The following is a 25,560-nucleotide window of genomic DNA, read 5'->3' as shown; positions in this document are numbered from 1 at the left end:
ACGATTTGGACGGCGAGGGAGAGGATGGTGGGGAAGCATCGTCGGGCCAACTGCTTTTCCCCTCTTGCAGCTGGGTTCGATCGACAAAGACTCCACCGGCTCGCTCTGGCATGACACCCTCACAAACGGCACCCTGTAGATGCTCGATCCTTCAATCTCTGGTGGATGCTCCATCTGGGATCGATACTCCCACCACCGCTCCCTCACGATCGGATTCGGTGAATCTGTTTGCTCCATGGCCTAGAGGAGCAGCTCTATGTACTCCAGCGCGACTCCCTTCGGGAGTATCGCTGCCTTTTCGCTCTGTCTAGATATGTGGCCATGGATGTCGCCGTCGCCGCTAGTTGGCCCTTGTTGTCAATCCAAGACTATATCTCCAACATCCTAGCTAGCTTCATAGTGTCTCCGTCTGCGATCCTCGCGTATCGGTTGTACTCCTCCATCGATCTACTTCTCCACAGCACCTTCACTTGCCGGCGGTGGTTTTTGAATGGAAGAGGAGAGGAGCAGCGCTGGTTTTGGATTAGAACGGGAGAGGAGCGACCCTGGTTTTGGATTGGAACGGGAGAGGAATGTACTTTCAAATTTGTATCATTTGGTTCGTATCTGAATGTACATTCAAATTATACTATTTTTGCAACGTATAACATATATTTTATTTGTGAAAATCATGGTCAATTATGACCCAGAATAAAAGGGAGACTAGTTAATATGGGGTCTCTTTCTTAATTGAAGGGTAAATTGATTTTGATTTTGATCCAGTCACAGCGCGCCAGCCCTCTCGTCCAATCCTAAATCGCTGCCGCACGCTCCTCTCCCTCTTCTCCATTACAAAACCACCTCCCCTCCTCTCCATCATCTCCATTCCAAAACCACTGTCTCACCTCTCCCTCTTCTCCATTGCAAAACCACCTCCTCTCTCCTCGGACGAGGATCCCCTGACGCAGCCCATCCTGCCATTGAGACACTGACACATGGGTCCCACCAAGCGCGGGGCCCACCTGTCAGCGACCGAAAGGCAGGGAAACCTCTCCTGTCCATCATCTCCATTCCAAAACCACCGTCTCGCTTCTCCCGCTTCTCCATTGCAAAACCACCCCCTCTCCTCCATCATCTCCATTCCAAAACCACCGTCTCGCCTCTCCCTCTTCTCTATTGCAAGACCACCGTCTCTCCTCCCATATTCCAAAGCTAGCACCGGACCACTCAGAAGGACATCTATGGAGAGGATGCAGCAGCGAATCAGGAAGATCACCGGCGGCGACCTGGCAAAGTTAGACAGGTTGAAGGAAATCCTTACATGGTTTGACAATGAGTGGGAGATTTCGAGGACGGTGAGGTCCATGAGGCAATGTATGCGAAAGAGCGAGACGACGGCGATGAGGGCGGCGATGTACTCCTCGGCAGCAGTCACGCCGCAGTCCTTCGAGTTCATCGAGTATCTCCTCTGGGCGATGGAGCAGACATATTCGCCCGAGGCGAAAGTCAGACCGAGGTGGTGGGCATATAGGTCGAAGGTCGAGCACCCAGAGGATAACGAATCGATCGAGTACGGTGTGCAGTTCGTGAGGGTGCATAGCCAGCCGGAGCCACAGGAGTATTCGTTCTCCCACCACAAGAGGAGGCCGGATGGCGGGATGTCGCTTCCCCGCCGTTCTCCACGGTTCCCTCGACGCTTGCCTCATTTCAACGGTGTCGGTAGGGTTTAAGGTAAGCTTCGCACTAAACTAATCTTCCATCTGCTCATGCTTACAATCAGTGTGACAGCTAATAAAAATCATGCTTACAATCAGTCTCCGAGTACTATGCCAATCACTCTAAAATAGCTCTGGACCTTTGGGTCAAAGTTGTGACACTGTGTACAAATAAAGAAAGATAGATTGGTGCTTCTTTTAGAAAAGAGTACTCCCTAGAAAACTGCCAATATAAGCTACTAGTATTTTTTTGAAGTCTAAGCTACTAGTATTTGGTTAGAGGATTTGGTGCCGAGAAAGATCCGTCCACAGTGAGCGCCACACATCCCACCGATGGTGATGGATGCCAATGCTTAGATGGAGCAAGGTTGGTGTTGGTAATTTTTACTTGGCATCTCGCACTCTGCATATATGCCGGTTCCATCCGTACATTTGTGCAGTTCCACCAAAATGCAGCTGAATAACCCTGTTTGACAGATAATGAAAAGTGTGATTACATTATAGTGGCACTAGTTGATGAAACATACACTAATAAATAGAAGAAAATATTGCGATAGTATCATAGTATTCCATGTTGCGAGGGCGAGATGGTCCCTGCGACGCCTCATACGGTACGCCTCATACTGGAAATCGACCCATGTCTCCCCGATACACCTTCTGCCAGTGATGAACATCAGTGTACAGCGGTAGTACAAGGGGGGGCCTTGAGACATTCCAATCTCTATTTTTGTGGAGATCAACTAAAATTAAGCACCCCGGTTTGCAAAAACGCTTAAACATTAACAATGGTACTAGTTGATGAAACATATACTAACAAAGAGAAGCACTTTCTTTATCTACATTGGAAATGAAATGATAGAGAGGACACTCGCTCTATTTTAACTATATTATTACTTCATTTTATCAGTGGCACTAGGGTCAAGCAGGTGGCAAACGAGGTGTACCGTGCGTTGCAAGGATGGAGGCCGGGGGTGCTTAGACTGGGATGCTGAAGCTGGCTCTTTCAGTCCCTATCTTCCCCTCTGATGTTTCTGTGGTAGCATTTGGGTTGTAATCCAAACTTGGTCGAGCTGGTGCTGCATCCCCCTTACCCGCCTAGCTTATGTGGCGAACTTGTCTCCTGCTAGTACTCAGTCCGTTCTAGTAGTAGTTGCATAACTGCCCATTTACACTGAGATGTTGTCGCATAATGGTTCTCTATGGTTGGATTTCATTAATGAAATCGGAGGAAACCCCCTCTTTGATATATAAAAAACCAGTGGCACAAGTGGTGCCAAAACATTGCCTAAAATTAATACTGCCATTAGATTAAGGTGCAAAATAATAACATTACTGCTTTATCATGGCAGTGCCAAAACAGTAGCACAAGAGCAGACTCAACATGCACGATCTTTGGCAAACGGTCAGACCAAAAAGGAACTTACCTCATGATGGGAACCATGTCTGCAGTCAACGCCATCGTAGAAGGGATGATTGATAATCCCCAAGTGCAGGGAATCATTGTAGCAATTTCCAAAGGTGGAAGTGGTAAGTATGGAGTGTCGAACCCACAAGGAGCTAAAGGTAAGATCAATATTCTCTCAAGCCCTATTTGCCACTGATACGACTCTACGTACACCGAGCGTTTGCTTCCAACTAGAAACGAGAAATAAAACTATGTTGTGGGTATGAAGAGGATAACTTTGTATGGTATCGGAGAGCTAAAACATAAAACTAGGTGCTGTTATCATAAAGTTAGAATATATTACTAAATATTATAAATAGCGAGTGTGGAATAATGGTGGATCGGTGTGCGGAATTGTCCTAGGCAACCGTTAACAAGATCGGTGATCACTATTGCAGTTTCATATGAGGGAGAGGCATAAGCTAACATACTTTCTCTACTTGGATCATATGCACTTATGATTGGAACTCTAGCAAGCATCCGCAACTACTAAAGATCATTAAGGTAAAACCCAACCATAGCATTAAAGCATCAAGTCCTCTTTATTCCCATACGCAACAACCCCCTTACTAGGGTTTGTGTTTCAGTCACTCACCAACCCACTATAAGCGAATCATGAACGTATTGCAACACCCTACAGCGGGAACCCCACACGCTAGCGCGACACGGAGGGCACCATAGGACAGCATCAAAGTAAAACATACAACTCATACCAGTCTAGATCATCAATGAACCCAAAGACAAAAGATATCTACTCAAAACATCATAGGATGGCAACACATCATTGGATCATAATATGTGGCATAAAGCACCATGTTCAAGTAGGGATTACAGCGGGATGCGGGAGAGTGGACCGCGTAAAAGAGATGAGGATGGTGATGTTGATGAAGACGATCACCGCGACGATGATTCCCCTCTCAATGGCACTCCGGTGCCACCAAGAGAGAGGATGAGAGGTTCTCCCCTTGTGCTTGCTCCTCCATGGCCTCCCCCCTAGATGGGGAAAGGTTCTCCCTCTGATCCTTGGCCTTCATGGGGATGATGGCCTCTCCGGGATACTCCTCCATGGCCACGGGTGATGATGCCCCCTCCGGCAGGGTGCCGGAGAGGGCCTAGATTGATTTCTCGTGGCTACAGAGGCTTCTGGCGGCGGAACTCCCGATCTAGGTTAATTCTCCGTGGTTTCTGTATTTATAGGAATTTTTGGCGTCGGTCTCACGTCAAGGAGGTGCCCGAGCTGTCCACGAGGCAGGCACACGCGCCCAGGGGGGTGGGTGCGCCCCCCACCCTCGTGGGCAGCCTGGGACTCTTCTGGCCCAACTCTGATGCTCCGTGGTCTTCTTTTGGTCCATAAAAAATCATCAAAAATTGGCACGTCAATTGGACTCCGTTTGGTATTCCTTTTATGCAAAACTCAAAAACAAGGAGAAAACAGAAACTGGCACTGGGCTCTAGGTTAATAAGTTAGTCCCAAAAATCATATAAAATAGCATATAAACGCATATAAAACATCTAAGATGGATAATATAATAGCATGAATACTTCATAAATTATAGATACGTTGGAGACGTATCAGCATCCCCAAGCTTAATTCCTGCTCGTCCTCGAGTAGGTAAATGATAAAAGAAATAATTTATGAAGTGTGAATGCTAGCAGGTGCATAAGTTTGATCAATGATAATTTCAATCACCTTTTCTAGCATCATTATATGTCATAACAGTAGCTCATCTCATAAAACTTTTCATGATCAAGTGACAAGCTATCCACATGTTATAGTATAGATCATAAACTTTCTTGAAACTAACAAACTATATTCTCAATCATCAAACAATTGAAATTCATCTCATTTTCAGGAAGGGTCTATGTCAGAGCTTTGATTTAGCAAACTCAACATACTCAACTATCATTTAGTCTTTCACAATTGCTAACACTCACGTGATATTTATGGGTCCAAAGTTTTAATCGGACACAGAGAAAGATAGGGGCTTATAGTTTTGCCTCCCAACCTTTTACCTCAAGGGTAATGTCAACAATAATAACTCATGAAAACCTACATCCAAGTGGATATATATATCTGGATCGCTCCAACACAATGTGCTTGCCAAAGGATAAAATGTAAAAAGGAAAGGTGAAGATCACCATGACTCTTGCATAAGGTAGAAGAATAAAAGTAAAAGATAGGCCCTTCGCAGAGGGAAGCAGAGGTTGTCATACGCTTTTATGGTTGGATGCACAAAATCTTAATGCAAAAGAACGTCACTTTATATTGCCTCTTGTGATAGAGACCTTTATTATGCAGTCCGTCGCTTTTATTTCTTCCCTATCACAAGTTCGTATAAAGTTTATTTTCTTCGCACTAATAGATCATACATATTTAGAGAGCAATTTTTATTGCATGCACCGATGACAACTTACTTGAAGGATCTTACTCAATCCATAGGTAGGTATGATGGACTCTCATGGCAAAACTAGTTTAAGGGATATTCGGAAGCACAAGTAGTATCTCTACTTGGTGGAAAGAATTTGTCTAGCATGAGGGGGAAAGGCAAGCTCAACATGTTGGATGATCCAAGACAATATACTTTATTTCGGATATAAGAAAACATAACCCATTACGTTGTCTTCCTTGTCCAACATCAACCTTTTATCATGTCATATATTAATGAGTTCTCACAATTACAAAAGATGTCCAAGATAGTATATTTATATGTGAAATCCCTCTTCCTTCAATATTCTTTCATGAATTGTTCAAGTGACCAATTCTACGTTTGCTAACTTTCAATAAGTTTACTACCTATACTTATTATGTGTGAAGTCATTACTCCCCATGTTATAGGCATATGAAACATATATAAATTCAGATTTATGACATTCAATTCATTTAACCATTTACTCATAGGATATACGTGAAGCACATGAGTGAATGACAAACTACTCCAAAAGATATAAGTGAAGAACACTGAGTAGTCAAATAATTAACTAGCCATGGGAGGATTCTTTTTCATTCAATATTTCAGATCCAATGATTTTATTCAAACAACAAGTAAAATTGAAAACACGCTCCAAGCAAAACACATATCGTGTGACGAATAAAAATATAGCTCCGAGTAAGGTATACCGATAGTTTTGAAGACGAAAGAGGGGATGCCTTCCGGGGCATCCCCAAGATTAGGCGCTTAAGTCTTCCTTGAATATTACATTGGTGTGACTTGGGCATCCCCAAGCTTAGGGTCTTTCCACTCCTTATTCTCCTCATATCGATATCTCACCCAAAGCTTGAAAACTTCAATCACACAAACTTAACGAAACTTCGTGAGATAGGTTAGTATGATAAAGAGTAAACCATTCACTTTGGTACTGTAAAAGACAAGGTTCATAATTATTCCCACACAATGTCTACTGTACCATATCATTTCTAAAATTTATATTGAGGAATATAAGCCATGGAAACTAGAAAACAAGCAAACTATGCAATGAAAACAGAATCTGTCAGAAACAGAACAGTCTGTAATGATCTGAACAGAAACCATACTTCTGCTACTCCAAAAATTATGAAATAAATTGGTGGACGTGAGGAATTTGTCTATTAATCTTCTTCAAAAAGAATCAACCAAAAATCACTCTTCTGTAAAAAATTATAGCTAATCTCGTGAGCGCAAAGTTTCTGTTTTTTACAGCAAGATCACATTGACTTTCTCCCAAGTCTTCCCAAAGGTCTTACTTGGCACTTTATTGAAACAAAAGCTATAAAACATGATTAATACAGTAGATTAATCATGTAAACACACAAAAACATTAAGGGTAAATATTGGGTTGTCTCCCAACAAGCGCTTTTCTTTAATGCCTTTTAGCTAGGCATGATGATTTCAATGATGCTCACATAATAGACAAGAATCGAAACACAAAGAGAGCATATTGAAGAATATGACTAGCACATTTAAATCTAACCCACTTCCTATGCCTAGGGATTTTGTGAGCACACAACTTATGGGAACAAGAATCAACTAGCATAGGAAGGCAAAACAAGTATAACTTCAAAACTTTAAGCACATAGAGAGGAAACTTGATATTATTGCAACTCCTACAAGCATGTATTCCTCCCTCATAATAATTTTCAGTAGCATCATGGATAGCAACTTTGTTCTCATACTCAATTGGAACCTCTTCCGAAATAGTGGAATCATTACTAGCTAAAGTTGACACTCTTCCAAATCCACTTTCATAAATATCACACTAAGATTCAACACCCTCCAAAATAGTGGGATCACTAATTCCTAAAGTTGACACTCTTCCAAACCCACTTTATATTATATTATTATTCATACTCCAAAAGATATAAGTGAAGTTCATGGAGCATTCTACAATTAATATAGACTAACCAATATCCAAGCTCAAAATGTATAAGTGAAGCACATGAAGCATTCTATAAAACCATAATCAAAAGATTTAAGTGAAGCACAGAGAGCAATTCTATAAGATCATACTTAAAAGATTTAAGTGAAGCACATGAAGTATTCTATAAATCAATGAAGGGCTATCTCATGCTAGCATGGTTCTTAAAGGAAAAAAAAAACACAAAAGACACAAATCATGTGAACAAAGCAAAAACTGAGGTGTACCGATATTTGTTGAAGAAGAAAGATGGGATGCCAACCGGGGCATCCGCAAGCTTAGATGCTTGACTATCCTTTGAAGTATTTACTTGGGGTGCCTTGGACATCCCCAATCTTGAACTCTTGCCTCTCTTTATTCTTCTCCTATTGATAGCTCCTCGACCTTCGGACACTTCATCCACACAAAACTTTAACAAAAACTTGTGAGATCCGTTAGTGTAATAAAGCAAATCGCTACCTTTAGGTACTGTAATGAACTCATTATTTATTTATATTGGTGTTAAACCTACTGTATTCCAACTTCTCTATGGTTCATACCGCCCGATACTAGCCATAGATTCATCGAAATAAGCAAACAACACACGCAAAACTGAATCTGTTAAAAACAGAAGAGTCTGTAGTAATCTGGAAGTTTGGTAAACTTATGTAACTTCTAAAATTATGAAATAAATTTGAAAATTTGAAATATTTGTACAGAAGTAATGTGCAAAAAGTTTCAGACCCATTTGACTTTCCAGTAAAAAATGTAAATTCATGCACTACAGCCAAAGTTTCTGTTTTTGTTCTGCACATAGTAAACAAGCAATCTAATCACCCTAAAACTAAAGCTTGGCACATTATTTTTATAATACAATGGATATATAGAAGGGGACAATTATTTACAGAGAAACTTCCACGAAAAATTCTACATTGTTTCCGTGAGCATGAACACAAGTGCTCAAGGTCGACCCTCACTTCTTCAATGCATAACTTTCCAATCACTTCTCTTTTTGAAAAACTTTTTAGGCATGAGAGGCAAGTAATAATTTTCTTTGTATCTTCATTCTTTTAAAAAAATTGTATGTTTCACCCACAACTAAACAGAAACAAAAAGGAAAAACAAAATCTACTTAGTGAATGAAGCAAACAAGCACACACGAGAATATCAACCCCATGTTATTGCTCCCTGGCAACGGCGCCAGAAAAGAGCTTGATAATCCCCAAGTGCAGGGAATCATCGTAGCAATTTCCAAAGGTGGAAGTGATAAGTATGGAGTGTCGAACCCACAAGGAGCTAAAGGTAAGATCAATATTCTCTCAAGCCCTATCTGCCACTGATACGACTGTACGTACACCGAGCATTTGCTTCCAACTAGAAACAAGAAATAAAACTATGTTGTGGGTATGAAGAGGATAACTTTGTATGGTATCGGAGAGCTAAAACATAAAAGTAGGTGCTGTTATCATAAAGTTAGAATATATTACTAAATATTATAAATAGCGAGTGTGGAATAATGGTGGATCGGTGTGCGGAATTGTCCTAGGCAACCGTTAACAAGACCGGTGATCACTATTGCAGTTTCATATGAGGGAGAGGCATAAGCTAACATACTTTCTCTACTTGGATCATATGCACTTATGATTGGAACTCTAGCACGCATCCGCAACTACTAAAGATCATTAAGGTAAAACCCAACCACATTAAAGCATCAAGTCCTCTTTATTCCCATACGCAATAACCCCCTTACTCGGGTTTGTGTTTCAGTCACTCACCAACCCACTATAAGCGAATCATGAACGTATTGCAACACCCTACAGTGGGAACCCCTCGCGCTTGCACGTCACGGAGGGCACCATAGGACATCATCAAAGTAAAACATACAACTCATACCAATCTAGATCATCAATCAACCCAAAGACAAAAGATATCTACTCAAAACATCATAGGATGGCAACACATCATTGGATCATAATATGTGGCATAAAGCACCATGTTCAAGTAGGGATTACAGCGGGATGCGGGAGAGTGGACCGCGTAAAAGAGATGAGGATGGTGATGATGATGGTAATGTTGATGAAGACGATCACCGCGTCGATGATTCCCCTCTCAATGGCACTCCGGTACCACCAAGAGAGGGGAGGAGAGGTTCTCCCCCTTGTGCTTCCTCCACCATGGCCTCCCCCCTAGATGGGGAAAGGTTCTCCCTCTGATTCTTGGCCTTCATGGTGATGATGGCCTCTCCGGGATACTCCTCCATGGCCACCGGTGATGATGGTCCACTCCGGCAGGGTGCCGGAGAGGGCCTAGATTGATTACTCGTGGCTACAGAGGCTTCTGGCGGCGGAACTCCCGATCTAGGTTAATTTTCCGTGGTTTTTGTATTTATAGGAATTTTTGGCATCGGTCTCACGTCAAGGAGGTGCCCGAGCTGTCCATGAGGCAGGCCCACGCGCCCAGGGGGTGGGCGCGCCCCCCACCCTCGTGGGCAGCCCGGGCTCTTCTGGCCCAACTCCGATGCTCCGTGGTCTTCTTTGGGTACATAAAAAATCATCAAAAATTGGCACGTCAATTGGACTTCGTTTGGTATTCCTTTTCTGCAAAACTCAAAAACAAGGAGAAAACAGAAACTGGCACTGGGCTCTAGGTTAATAGGTTAGTCCCAAAAATCATATAAAATAGCATATAAACGCATATCAAACATCTAAGATGGATAATATAATAGCATGAATACTTCATAAATTATAGATATGTTGGAGACGTATCAATGACACCAGTCACCAACATGGATGATTCAATTCATGGGACCTTTTGGTGAAGTTCACCTAAAATGAAGCAATGTCCCATGAGCTAGCAGCTTCTTCTTCACTTTTTTTTAAGAAAAGGGCTCCATCCCCGGTTCCATTTCCATCAGAAAACGAAACCCACAGAGCTTCTTCTTCATTAGTTGCAATAAAATTGAGCAACACCAAAGTTGGTTGTGAAGCTCCTGGAATGTTCAACTATAATTTGGATATCATTTGTGCAGTTCAACTAAGATCAAGCGTGAAATGTATGTCTCTGTTTACACAAAAAAGGTGGAAAGGAGGGTGACAAACAAGTGATGAAACATACATCAAATGAAAAGAAGCATGTTACTTATCTGAATGGCAATCCTACAAGCACAGTAGCAATTTCTAAAGCAGCAGCATTGCTAGATATTAGTGTGGGCGGTAGGATTAACTATGAAAACCGTTAAATACGACATTACTTTAATGGTGCCATTGCTTCATTTTACCAGCAACATTACATTAACAGCTGCTACAGAGTTGGTATTTGGGCACGGGAGAGTAGGCGGACCAGGACAATTGCTTTGCTAACGAAAAGAAGCAACTTATCTTTATGGGAAATTTAGCAGGACATGAAAAAAAGTGCCATTGATTCATATTACTGTAGGCATTACATTGAAAACAACATTGGTTTAACGTGTCCTTACTTTTAGCACTGCAACTGCTACATTTTACCAGTGGCATTACATAAGAGTGGCTCGGGGCAACAAACATCAGAACAGGATATCTAGGTTGGTCCCATTTTTGTTCGGTATAGCCACCTTATAAAGTGTGAGGCTAGCAAATCTAGTGCTGGACTTACTCTGTTGACTTGTCCCCCCAGTCCCCACTTTCTTTCCTTTTCAACCAATAGATCGGGTTTATATCGAGTTTGTACTGCGTTTCCCTTTATTTCCCTATTAGACCTAGAGACCAGTTGGATAGCCCGTCTTTGCTACTTTTCGCCCCCATTATTTCCTCTTTCGACCAAGTCCTAGATTCTGGTAACAAATCTTCCCCCACCCCACCCCACCCCCTTTCTTCCTTGTTTGAACCAAGTAGTACTAGATTCGAGTGCATGAACTAGTTTTACCTCTTAACAGTAAAAATTTAGGTGGCTTTCGAACAGCCGATCGATCCTATCTACGAGGGGGGCTGAGAAATAGTAAAAGATACAAATGCAGCGACGTTAGGAGCTCGGGAAGTAGAGCAAGGCCGGTTTCGAAGGAAGTTATACCTGAGGGTCGCCGAGATGTCGCTAGGTGGGCGGCGGGAGGCCGGATCTGCCCACACTACGGCAGCGAGGAAGAAGGGGTCGGAGGCCCTCCCTAGCCAGCGGTGCTTGGGAGAGAACGGCAAGGCACGCTGATCGGGACACGCCGGCAGTGGGTAAGAGCCGTCGCTGAGGACGACCGCGTGAACGTTGCACCTTCTCACCTTCCCCGGCGGAGAGGATCCGGCTGTCACTCTGACCAGTGGTGAGCAGAGAGAGAGAGGTGGCCCCCGCTGTCGTGTTTAGATGTGGAGAGGACGAGACAATGTGAATAGAGCAACACTAGCAAGCAAGCGCGGAGGCTCCTGCCTATATAGTGGAGTACTACTAGTTTTCTTTTGTCTACCGGAGTCGGCTTGACCTCGTCAATGACTATCGAGAAGTCTTCATGCACGTGCCCCAGAGGCCCGGTTGTCGTCATTTTGATCTGAAGCACCGGATTATAACATATAACACAAAAAATGCCACATGACAAGAAACCATAACCTCACTGCCCAAAGGAGACAACATGAATCCTGACGGACAAACTAGATGAGGATCAAAACTCAAATTAAAGATAAACTCATAGAAAAGGGGTCCATCAATAGATGCCCCAATTAACATAGCCAGCTTGACCTAGATGGCACCCGAGTAGTCTTCGTGCATGTGCCCCCCATGACTAGCGCCTTGGAGGAACTCAGTTGTCGCTGCTTAACCCTCGCAGTGATCCGAAGCAAATGACACCTAATTTGGCGAGATGACAAGAAACCTTTTTTTAGATTTCTCACCAGAACTACAGCCCTGTACAACACAGCCTGAATGATATGTAGACGATAGCCAATCCAGGCGTGTCTGCTGGAGTCTGGTCACATGCATGGACGAACTGATCTTCCGTGTCATGCAGGGATCGTCCAGGCACCAACGTATGTACAACACTTCTCTAGTACTATCGCTCGTCTCTCTCTTCTATTAACTCACCCGACTTGCGGGGCCAGGGAGTGTGCCTATGGTCGGTTCTCAATTGCGGTCCCACATGTGTGTGTGCAAACGCAATATGACGCGTGTTCCATTCAGAGAGCAGCGTGCCAGACCGACCGACCGTCTGGGGTGCGACACGAACGCGACGGGCGTGCTGTATACTCCGTACATGTGTACCGTCGTTTTCTTGAGGCTTTGCTCCATGGCGCAATCCATGGATACAAAATTAGTATACTGTACTATTTAAAAGTCGAGGGTGGGGCTTTTCCCATGCGGTAGGCGGGGCAGTTCCGCCTAGTCGGTTCGACAGAGACGCGAGAAGATGAGGGAGTAGGCTGCTGCAAACGTAGGGCTGTGTGATTTGACAGCGAGTTACTGCTGGATAGGTGGGGCCCCACGATTTGACTTGCCATTATCATTTTAACCGCGGCGCTACAACCGGCGTGAGTCTCCTGATTCCTGACCACCTCCATACAGCTGTGTCTCCCGATGCTCCACCATGTAGAGGCTGGCTCTTGCATGAGAGCCCACTCCTCCACTTTTTCCTTGCCTCTTTCCCCCACATATGCAAAAATGCCATGTAAAGCGGGCTTATAGCCCACTATTGTACTTGATCCTACAGGTGCTAAGCCTGCCACATAGGCATAAAGTCTGATGTGGCAAGTTAATTTAGAAGAGAGAGACTAATCCTAACCCGTCTCGTCGTACAGGTGCTAAGCCTGCCACATAGGCATAAAGTCTGATGTGGCTCCTAGTCGTCCTGTCCTTTCACATTACGGCAGTTCCACTAATCCTAACCCTCCTCCCAAATCCATGGCGTCCCAAATCTTCATGATCAGCGGTGAGTACAAGGTTAGAACCATCACCAGCGATGAGTTCGACGTCATCTACACCCGTTCTTCCGCGACGGTGAAAGGATGCCTTGATCGCTTCAGACGCATGTTCGAAAACTCAAATGATGAGTGGGTCGCTGGGCTAGATGTTGAGTACACCACAGTCCTGGGAAAAGAGAAGAATCCAAAGGAGGAAGAGAAGAAGAAGCCCGCCGTGATCCAGGTTTGCGTGCATGACTTATGCTTGGTCTACCACATATGCCATGCCGACATTGAGTGCGAGGAATTTAAGAACTTCCTCAAGGGCCGCCGAGTCAAATTTGTTACTGTAGACTTTACGAACGACATGAGAGTCCTAGATCGGATAGGCCTCATTGTAGGCAAACCCTTCGACCTCCAGAATAATGGGCTGGTGTCCTCCCGTGATAAGCCTTCAATGTTAACCCTGGTAGGAGCGATGGTTCATCCTTCGTACGGTAAACTGAAGAAACCTCCGCACACGTTTCATCGTGCATGGCAGTGGAATACTAGATATAGACCACATCCACTACGCTGCAATGGATGGCTACCTTTGTTTCAATATCTACAAGGGTTGGATGAAGACCAAGAGCCAAGTGTGCGGTTCAAGCAAAGAAGTATCAGCCAAGAGGAAGAGGGACAAGGACGAAGTCGAGGACGTGGACGAGGACTCCGAGTAAGGTGGCAGTGTCGTTGCTCATGGTTGTTCTAATGCAGTGTCTACCGGATTAGTTGCTTAGTTTAATTCCAGGTGTGCTTAGTTTTATTTGAGGGGTGTGTTGTGCTAAGCCCCCAGCAGAACTATGTTATGTTTCTTCTCGTTACTTTAACTCTTCAGTACGTAAATACTTGTATTTCTTACAGTTCATCTTTTAGCTGGTATAGTACTACGACTACCACTCGTTTCTTCACATTATATACGTACAATATATATGGCCAACATCATATAGCCAGCAGTTTAGTTGTCAAAGAATATCAGGGGGCTTAGTTTTGTCAAAGAATTTCAGGGTGCTTAGATTTATTTGAGGGGTGTGTTGTACTGGACACCATTATTGTGACTCGAATCTCTTTTGCCATGTTATAATGACATAAATACCGATGGACCAACATGCCAGCTCTCCCTCTATCTCACTACAGTAAAGTAAAGTGTGGGGCCTACTTGATCCCAGCAGCGTTCTTATTTTCCTGTAAAATTGTTCGCTTGGTTACTCCTGACAAGCGGGGCCACACTTATCATTGTGAGAATCAGCTTATTTTTGTCATGTAACATGGTCAACGGATTTGACGTGAAAATCAAATTGTCTAATGGCATTTTTGAGCAAATATCTAACTTAACGATGGCATTTTTGAGATATCTAATTGCATTTTTGAGCAGGCATCTCACGGATCGATGGCATTTTTGAGTAGTTGTAACTTCTAATGGCAAAACTAAGTAGTGATACACAACTAGTGGCATAAATAATAAGAACCCAAGAATTAAATAGGTATGCTAATTTCTTTAATAGAATTTAGCACCCCATTTAAGCACGTACTAGCTTTTTTAACAATACTATATGCATAATTTGGCGACGAGCTCTCTCTATATGTACCACCTTTTTTCTTTGATTTCATTTTGTTAGTTTTGCTCCATGGCGCAATCCATCGATCCTACTACTGTACAGAAGTATACATTTTTTAAAAGGCTAGAGGGCGGGGCAGTCTAGCTAGGCCAGTTTCAAGAGAGGCGAGGGCCTTAGTGATTTTACGGCTCATTACTGCTGGAAGGTGGGGCCTTGTGATTTGACTGCTCATATAAATGTGCTGATGACCTAAGGAGGAGCAAAGAACCGTGCGGTATACTCAAATTTTCCACTGGAGTCGGAGGAGAACGAAACACGGCAGCCCAGTGCCATATCTCTACTCTCTACTCTTATTATATATTACTAGCAAGAGGCCCATGCGTTGCATGGAACATCAAGATGCATTTATACGAGCTGTTTATCTCATGGGAGACGAAGATGAACGAGGGAAGTCCTTATCTACAAATGTGGAGAGGGGTGCGGGTATCTTTTTGCAGAATTTTCATAGTTTGCTTTCTATCCGTCAGATATAGATCGAACGGTCTATATTGCAGGATGGCAGGCACACCATCATCACCAACTCGGTTTTTTATAAGAGTAGAGATTATAAAAAAACCCGAGTTGGTGATGATGGTGTGCCTGCCATCTTGTAATATAGACCGTCTGATCTATATCTGACGGATAGAAAGCAAACTATGACAATTTTGCAAAAGATGCCCGCACCTCACTCCACATTTATAGATAAGGCCTTGCCTCATTCATCCTTATCGCCCACAACCTCATTGCTGAGCAATTAAAAAAAATCTCTGGAACAATCTAGCATGGTGGCCGCTGCCGCCTGCTGGCGCCGTCCATCCCCATGCCTCCGCCCAGTCCGACCACCAGTCACCACCACGCCCCACTCCTCCTCACCTTATCTCTCATCTTTCTCGAGATATCATTTTTTCGATGAAATTCTCGAGATACCATTTTTCTGATAAAATTCTTGATATATCTGTCGGATCACGGGTTCCGGCAAAACCCTCAAGGTTCGAACACTTGGGTGCGCGCGGTGATTTCCTCCCTACCGATCCACGCCCTAGCTCGCTAAGATCTCACGGACGAACTCGACGAACTCACAGCACAAAGGACACGAGGTTTTATACTGGTTTGGGCCATCGTTGTGGTGTAATACCCTACTCCAGTGTGGTGGTGGTGGATTGCCTCTTGGGCTGATGGTGAACAGTACAAAGGGAAGAACAGCCTCCTGAGGTCGAGGTGTTCTTGTGCATGGTGAACTTGTGCGGGTGAGATGCCTCTCTATGAGTTGGTCCCCTCTACGGTAGTGGCTAGCTCTACTTATATAGGCCCTGGTCCTCTCCCCAAATATTGAGCGGCAAGGGAGCCAACAACGGCCAATTTGAAAGGGGACAGCTAGTACACCTTATCCTGACAAAAGCGGTCTTTGCCTTCAAAAGGCTCTGGTGCTGACGCCGTCTTGGGCTCCATGGTGACCTCCGTCCTGCCGTCCTGCTGGTCTTGGTCTCGTTGCACTGATATGGAAACCTTTGCTTGATGCCTCGGTACTCCGCGCCTGCGCTTGCCTCCTTAGCACCAAAGAGGAAACAAGGACGCTGCCCGCTCTGGCGCCCGCTTGGCGCCCGCCTGATCTTGATCGTCATGGGTCACGTCACGAGAGCCTCGCGAGGTTTACCCTGCCTTGATTTCTCCGCTCCTCGCGAGGCAGCCTGGTGAGGCCGCTCTTGAGGAGGTCTTGTGTCGTCCGCCCCGCGAGGCTTGGCCCCTCGCGAGGGTCTTGAATGTCTCGTTGATGAATATGGGCCGTACATGCCTGCTAGCATAGCCATGCCGTGGGTCGCAGGCAAGCAAGTCTGGGGACCCCCGTTCCCATAACGCCGACAGTAGCCCCCGGGCCCAAGGCGCGCTCGGGCTTGGCTTCGAGGCGAAGCCAAAGGCCAAGCGCGGAGCGCCGCGGGCCCCAAAAGCCTGCGGCCTTGGTCGACTTGTGGCGGTTGCTTGGACGTGGTCGTCTCCGCTTCCCCACGCTGCCTTGGAATCCGCCTGGCCATGCGGCCCCCACAACCTACATAGTTATTCCTCCATCGCCCACGCCTTGCTTCCCGAATCTCTCTGCTTTCTCGAGACTCTGCTCCTCCTCTCCAATCTGACCTGCACCCTGCCCGCTTCGCCACCATGGCGCCGAAACAAGCAGACAAGGGGAAGAAGCCCCTGTCTTCGCCAAGTGCGCCTCCGGCCGTCGAGCCTGCGGTCGGCCAATCCTTGGTGCTCTACGACGAGGCCATGGACAAGGTGCGTCCAATGCTCGCTTCCAGCTTCAACGAGTGGGGGAAGACGGTGGCTTGGCCTGTGTCTCGCGCTCGCATTGCCCGGGCAGCCACCGAGGTCCCAATCTTCATCGATGCCCTTTGGGCTAGCCTGATTCCTCCTTTCTCCGCCTTCTTCAATGCGGTGCTTGAGCATTATCAGATCCACATGCTGCATCTCGACCCTCAATCTGTGACTCTCCTTGTCGTCTTTGCCTTTGTGTGTGAATCCATGGTGGGCATCGCTCCTTCTGTGGCCCTCCTCTGCCATTTCTTCTCATTGCATCTGATTGACCCTCGGCAAAGCTCGGGGTGCGTGAGCTTCCAGGCCGTGGCCGCGACGGCGGGCGCGGGGATCGACTTCGAGCTTCCTCCATCCACGAGTGAGTTTCAGACACGGTGGGTGTTTGTCGACGTCGGTGTGCTCAGCCCCCTGGTCCACGCCCCGTCAGCGCCTGCCGTTTCCCACTCCGGCTGGGGCCACAAGAGGCTCACGAGCCCCCATCTTGTCCCCGTATGGCTCAGGCTGAGGAGGCTGAAGGAACGCAGCATGACCGCGCCTATGGTGGTGAAGGAGTTCATCAAGTGCCGGGTGGCTCCGCTTCAGCGCCATTCTCGCCCGATGTGGACCTTGCTCAGCAGTCAGGAGTACGAGCTCCCCCATGGGACGTGGCAAATGGTGCTCGAGGTCCTGACAGGTGTCCCTTCGCCGAACGACTTGCCTGGGAAGAACTCTCTGCTGTACCGCTACAAGAACAAGGCTGAATTTGCAGGGAGCATGCCTCCCTTTGACGAGTGGGGACTGCGTCCGGACGGCCTGGTGGGGTCCCGCGAGAACCTCGTCAGCGTGGTTCCCTTCCTCGTCGCCGGGGCCGAGCTCGTCCCGAATGTGAGTGCAGGGGGACGAGCATCGCGAGAGGCTGGCGGCAAGAGTGCTGATGTGCGGACGCCGCCTGGGGCTCCTGGGCGTCGTCCTCAGGAACCCATGATTCTGGGAAGTTGGTCGCTGAGACGATGTAGCACGCGGCTCCCGAGGCTGAAACTCCGGAGGCCTCGGGAGGTCGCGGGGAGACGGCGCCCGACTGTTCTCTGCAGCCACACACCCCTGAAATTGTTCTCTCGAGCACTTCTCCGGCTACACCCCGTACTGGCCGCCACGTTCAGCGCTTCGGTCAGCTTTGTGTGGACTTCAAGGAACTCCGCAAGAGGAAAGGATCTCCGAGCGGCAGCGGTATCTTCGGGCCGTTGAAGTGACGAAAGTACATCGCCGTCAACGAGTAAGTACTGCACCTTGTGATTTCTTGATTGCTGCTTTCCTCCGTGACGCTGGCTCTTCAGGACCCCTTCCGCTAGGGCCGTTGAGTCCGCTGATAAGCAATCCCCGCCTTCTTTGGCACCCCCGTCGGCCTTGAGCATCTCGAGCCTGGATGCCGCGCCTGGAGCTGGGCCGGTCGAGGGGGTGCGCTCGCCTTCATGGCGCTTTGAATCTGCGGCTTCGTCGCCCTTCCTCCACGGCCAGGCTTGGAGCTTGGCGGCGTTCCCCGGACTCCTCCTCTGGTCATGGACAACAGCTGGTTGGCTTCGGTCTTCAGCTCCTCCTCGAGCAGCGGGCCCCGACTGGCCGGGGCCCCTCGTGAGGTCGGGCTGGCACCTGGAGCGGCACCAGCCCCCAGCCCCCTGCTGAGAGGGGTTGCGCTGCTTCACGTCCTGCCTGCAGCCCCCGTGACGGAGGACGAGGTGGCCCGTGCGTTGGAGTTCGAGCGCGGGCGGAGCGTCGTTCGCCATGAGCTCTTCCAGGAGGCGATGGGCGTGATGAGCCGACTTGGTGAAGAACTCGCGGGTGTCGACTCGTGCCTTGAGGCTGAAGGTCTTCGGCTGGTGGAGGAACGGTGTAAGCTGAGGGTAGCCATCAACCTTGGCCGCTACCAGCGTGATCTTGACAATGTGAAGGCCGAGGCGTCCCTCAAGGTTCCCCGTGAGGCTTTCTCCCGAGGCTTGGAGGAGGCTCGCGAGGCTGACCGCCATCACGAGGCTGCGGAGAAGCGCGCATGGGAGCTCCAGGCCTGGAGTGTGTCCCTCAAGCGTCAAGTGGAGGCGCACAGAGCCGCCCTTGCGTCGCTGAGGGGGGCGCTGCCGAGGAAGAGGAGGTCCGGAAGTGCGAGGAGGCATTGGCTCTGGAAGCCGTGGAGCGTAGCCTCGAGCTTGAGCAACTGGAGACGAGGGAGCGTCAAGTTGCCAAAGTGGAAGATGCCGTCGGGGCTCACGAGGCCAAGGTCCAGGAGGAAGTCGACCGCCGGGTGGCCAAGGTTCGTGCGGATCTTGAAGGTTGGCACGACCTGAAGCTGAAGCTTGCTGGAACTGAGGTAGCGGGCAGGACCGCCACTCTTAGGCCCAGGTTAGATTAGGCGGAGAGGCGTGAGGAGGCCACGGCTGCCGCCCTGGTCATGGCGCAGGCAGACTTGGCCTCCGCCCGCGCCGAGCTGCTTTCTCTTTGGAAACGGGTTGATGACGCCGAGGCCGTCGCGCGGCAAAACAGGGAGGAAGTGCTTCAACGGCGGAAGCTGGAGCGCGAGCACACCCCCATGCTTCAGGACCTCCGGAACAGGGCTAATACCGCCCTGGGCTACATCTGTGACGAGAATGCACCGCACCCCCACTCGAATGACTACGCCAGTCACCTGACCTTCTTCACCAACATGGTGACGCGCCTGGAAGCCCGGTCTGATAGGGCTCGCCAGCTTGTGGAAGAGAGAAGCCGGGGCCTGCTCGGGCGCGCGTTCTCTCGTGTCTTCAGCCATCTTCGGAACTCCTTCCCCGACTTCGACTTCGACGCTGCCATTGCCCCTATACCGCAGGCCATTCGCGGTGACCTGGCGCGGTGGGTGGAGGACAACGTGGACGCACCGGTCAGGGCATTAACTTCGAAGACGAAGCGGTGGTAGTCGCGGCAGACGAAGGTGACGTGGTCAACGACGGCGATGGGGGCGTCGCCGAAGGCGGCGACGATGCTGGCGAAGACAACGACGTCGCGAGTGACGCGTCCGAAGGCGATGCGGCGAGCGACATATCTGGCTGATCCCATGTTCCCCTACTGTTTTATCCTGTATGCAAAAACTCGGGCGTGGCCCCTAAAGATCGTGAGAGCATTTTGAGAGGGCGAGCCCCTCGTGTAAACAAACCGCTGCCTTCATTCTCTTATGTCAAACTGAGTGTGCTCCTTCGCGAAACCGTAAATCTGGCGGCAAGTTCCCATCGTGGCTTACCTTAGTCGGGGCGGGTCACGAACCGAATCGTGAGGTCATGAGCTTTTGGGACTCCTGGAGAGCCCGTCAGTCCACCCGAGGGGGCCTCGTGAGAGGCGAGCACCATCTGTGGCGTTTGCGTGCGCGCGCGGCACACGTGTGCCTCGCCCAATCTAGCTCGCGAGGGGCTCGTGAGTGGAAGGCGTGGTGCGTGAGTCCAAAACAAGGCGAGAACTAGTTAACGAGAAATCGCTCCGAACGGAAAAGGCACCCCCAGCGCGCATCAATGAAAACTCAACTTCAACTTAAATCCAAATCCAAAGGGCAAGGCTACAGAAAAGGGATTCAAAGCAAATGGCCACGTCCGGCACCTAGTCTAGTCTTCTTGTCTTCAAGTCTTCTCACCAGCGCGGAGCTAAGTGCTGCCACTAGGCGTGGGAGGGAGCCCCCGAGGCCCGAGGGCGGCTCTCTGGAGACTCCAGGGCGTGTACAGCCCCACTCATTATTACGTGAGAGTGTCACGGGCGGCGATCTTCACAGGCACTGGGCCTTCTTCACAGGTACTGGCCTTGCTTCATATCGCCAGACGAGGGCCCCGCCTTGCGCCGCCCTAGACCACCTTTGAGCCGACCGGCAACCAGGACAGCACAAAGGGGGGAAAGGGGACGCCAGCGGCGCCCTCAGCGACCATGGGTCCTCTGCCGGGGGAAGGCTCACCAGCACCTCCCCGGCAGAGGGCCTACCTCCGGGTGACGCCTGGCTTCGCATGTCGTGGGGAGGGGCCTTGCTCCTGGCTCCCTCCATGCAGCCCCTAGCGTGCTTCCCCTGGCAGAAGGGGGGCCGCTGTGCCCGGGTCATCGGCCGACGTTGTGACCTGATTCACTTGCAGCCCACAGTTAGCGTAAGCCTGCTCTTGAGAGATTAGTGGTACCCTGTAGTTGTTGTTGCAGGCGCGGTCGTCATGGTTCCTCGTCGGCTCCCGGAAGGCCTCAGCTTCTAGCGCCTCTTCTTCCCAGCCTTCTCCAAGGAATGAGCCAGGGTCGTCTACCGGCATGTACTCTTGGTCCATCATGCGGGGCACATAGGCTTCCGGGGCTGTTACCCCGAACACCTCGACGTAGTGCCCCACACTGCACGTTGCCCGGCCCAGCGCGACATCCTGAGGATGGTAGCGCGACATCTCACTGGGACCATGGGAGGCGACGCTTGTGCCCATGCTTGTCGCAGGCGGCACGGGGGGCGGCGGGGCCCTCGGCGCCGCCGGCTGTGCTGGTGTCGACGAAGCCCCCAGGCACACCTGAGAGCGCGTGGTTGCGGCGAGGCCCACCATGAGATCCCGTAGTGGCCTGAGAAGGAAACAGATAGCAGAAGGGCGGCGCTCCCGAGGCCGCCGCATCCAGCAGCTCAGCGATGCGTTCCAGCAGTGCATCCCGGCCGCTCTCCATCTGTCGGCACCGCATCAACTACCGCGCCACCGTGAGCGTGGCCCGCATGTTCGCCTGCTCCCGCCGTGTGTGTGGCGCCGTTGCTGCGGTGTGGCTTGCGGCCCTTGAAGTGACTCGCGCTTGTCGTGGAGTGAGGGTGGACGGCACCCCGCCATGCCGCCTGCGCCCTGCGGCGTTAGGCGGCGCTCGGGCCTCCTGGAGCGCGGGGTTGTGGTCTTCATGGGTAGGTGGCGCCGCCCGGGCTGGCCAGGCTGCCCAGCGGTCGGAGTCGGCCCTCGGGTCACCGGACATCGGGGCCGCGGAGCGTCGGCGGGTCAATTGGCGTGGAAGAGGCTCCGGCGCACCCCTACCTGGCGCACCAAATGTCGGATCACGGGTTCCGGCAAAACCCTCAAGTTCAAACACTGGGGTGCGCGCGAAGATTTCCTCCCTACCGATGCACGCCCTAGCTTGCTAAGATCTCGCGGACGAACTCGACGAACTCACAGCACAAAGGACACGAGGTTTTATACTGGTTCGGGCCACCGTTGTGGTGTAATACCCTACTCCAGTGTGGTGGTGGTGGATTGCCTCTTGGGCTGATGGTGAACAGTACAAAGGGAAGAACAGCCTCCTGAGGTCGAGGTGTTCTTATGCTTGGTGAACTTGTGCGGGTGAGATGCCTCTCTATGAGTTGGTCCCCTCTACGGTAGTGGCTAGCTCTACTTATATAGGACCTGGTCCTCTCCCCAAATATTGAGCGGGAAGGGAGCCAACAATGGCCAATTTGAAAGGGGACACCTAGTACAGCTTATCCTGTCAAAAGTGGTCTTCGCTTGCAAAAGGCTCTGGTGGTGACGCCGTCTTGGGCTCCATGGTGACCTCCGTCCTGCCGTCCTCCTGGTCTTCGTCTTGTTGCACTGATATGGAAACCTTTGCTTGATGCCTCGATACTCTGCGCCTGCACTTGCCTCCTTAGCACCAAAGAGGAAACAAGGACGCTGCACGCGCTAGCGCCCGCCTGGCGCCCGCCTGATCTTGATCGTCATGGCTCACGTCACGAGAGCCTCGCGAGGTTTACCGTGCCTTGATTTCTCTGCTCCTCGCGAGGCAGTCTGGTGAGGCCGCTCCTGAGGAGGTCTTGCACCGTCCGCCCCGCGAGGCTTGGCCCCTCGCAAGGGTCTTGAATGTCTCGTTGATGAAGATGGGTCGTACAGGCCTGCTAGCATAGCCATGTCGTGGGCCGCAGGCAGGCAAGTCTGGGGACCCCCGTTCCCAGAACGTCGACAATATCATTAGTTTTTACACATGGGATTACTCCTGCATAGGTCAATCACAACAGGTGTTTTGTAAAAAACATGCATCTTGATGTTCCGTGCAATGCACGGGCATCTTGCTAGTAGCGATAAAAAATGATCTAATTTGCTAGTCATCTCATTTGTAGCATTTTTCTATTCATCCCTCGCAGAGAACGTGACATGTGCGGCGAAACACCCGAAGCAAAAGAAGAAACACAGGAGCAAAAGAAGAAGGAAGATTATCACCCCCAAAAAAGAAGGAAGACGCACACACAAGTCTAGGGCGCTCCTCTCACTACATGAAGGGTTGCTGGCCGCGGAGTCGTAAGTGCTTCTTCATCACCTCCACGACCGCCATCTCCTTGCGCGTCTCCTCCGCCATCTTCTTCATTCTGTCCATGACGCGAGATTTCTCGATGCGAGCCTTCATCATCTGTTCCGCGGCTGCATTACGTACCTTGACAGCAGCTGGGTGCTTGATGCGGAGCTTCGCCAACTCCTCCTTCTGTTCCATGACGAGGGCCTGCAGCATCTTCATCGAGAAAATCCTATTCTCATGCAGCTTCTTCCAGCCGGCATTCTTCTCCTTCAGCAGGTCGAGCTCGTGGCAGAGCTTCGCCTTGTCCTCCTGAAGTTGCAGGATTTTGTCGGTCGCCTTCTTCTCCGAGGCAATGCTCTTTTTCAGCAGCATCACCAAGCCGGTGGTCAACTCCCCCTGCTCATTGAGCTCAGCGGGCATGTCGTTGAGGCTCTCCTTCAGCAGCTCCACCAAGCCGTGGATGAACTCCTTCTACTTATTGAGGTGCGTATTGAGCTGATCGGGCATGCCGTCGAGGGATAACGACTCCAGCGCCGCCAGCTCGGCATGTTTGCCTCCGCGGCTAGGGCGCTCCTGGGAGCCATCGCCTGCCCGTAAGAGATCTTTCGAGGTCTCTGCGTGGCGGCGAGCCCTCTTTATTTTCCGCAGCCTTGGTTGCCGCTCCCTTATTATGAGTAGTTCTCGACCTAGAGCTCTGCACACCGTCCATGGCAAGGACGGACGAAGAAGGAGGACTTATGAGGAGGAAGGTAGAGTAATTTTCGGTTAGGTAGTTCCTCTTTTATAACCTAAGTACTAGCACTAGTACTAAAACCTGCATAGTGGGAACACGTTCAGGTTTGGTACGTACGTACTAGTAGGTGTGAGCAGGCTTGCACTTAATTGTAGCACTAGTACTTTGGAATGTGATGGGAACAAGGTAAAGATTAATTGATGGTTTTGGTTTCGAGGCCCAAAGCGGCTCCCGATGAGTTTAGTGGAACATAAATTTCAAGTACTCCCTCCATCTCAGTTTACAAGGCTTGCATGTGTATCTAGGTCGTCAATGTAATTTATATAAAATAAATTGTTTAACATAAAAAATATATCATTAAAAATAGAATGTTTGAAGTTTGTAATGATATATTTTTCGTAATGTATGCCTCTTATTAAGTTGGTCAAATTAACAACCTAGGTACACGTGCAAGACTTGTAAACTGAGATAGAGGGAGTACTACACTGCTCAAATGCCATCGCACAAGTCAGTGATGTAACTGGTCGTACATGTCAGACCAAGCCGATGCGTGTCCCTTCGGTGAGACGCGGGTCCGACCGACCGTCTGTTGGTGTGACCGATCGTAAAGTATTACGCGATGGAGACTTCTGGTTGTGGCTTCGGTTGATTGTCACGACCAAGCATTCTAAAACTAGTGATAAATCAATTACAATCTTTTTCCAAATGACCAAGTACATATAGATGGAGTGATTGTCAAGGTTGCAAACCGACATGGCGTTCCAAGTTCACTGCAGCAGCAACCGACTAGGTCACTACATCGCTGGCGGTGAAGGAGGGGAGCTCACCTCGCCTACGATGCATGCCCAGCGGTGCCGCCGCAACTGGTCCCGGGATTTGGCATCTCCTACCGCCCATTTGAATAGTTGCACCGGCTGCTCATGCCATTGCGCAGGCATGCGCGTTCTTTCCTCCACTGTCGACTCCGTGAATATGATCACTGCCATTAGCCCTAGCTCGAAATCAACGCGACGCTGCCAGATGCTGACATCCCTCAGCATCTCTCCCCTGAGATCTACTTGCGCCTCTGCCTTGTGCTGCGCTAGGCGTAGCTCCTTGGAACTTCTCTCCAATCGATGTGACGCTTCCTCGATCCGATTTGCCCTTGCTGCCCACCACCTGAAACGCAGCCCTGGCATGTCCTCCGGCGCCACCGATATGTGATTCCAGAGCAATGGATCCCCTCTAAAACACATGTGGGTTTCACTCAAAGGCGGCAGTGCCG

This window comes from Triticum aestivum, chromosome 6D (assembly GCF_018294505.1).
Source record: "Triticum aestivum cultivar Chinese Spring chromosome 6D, IWGSC CS RefSeq v2.1, whole genome shotgun sequence".
Classification (NCBI taxonomy): domain Eukaryota; kingdom Viridiplantae; phylum Streptophyta; class Magnoliopsida; order Poales; family Poaceae; genus Triticum; species Triticum aestivum.
This window is presented reverse-complemented; position numbering follows the sequence as displayed.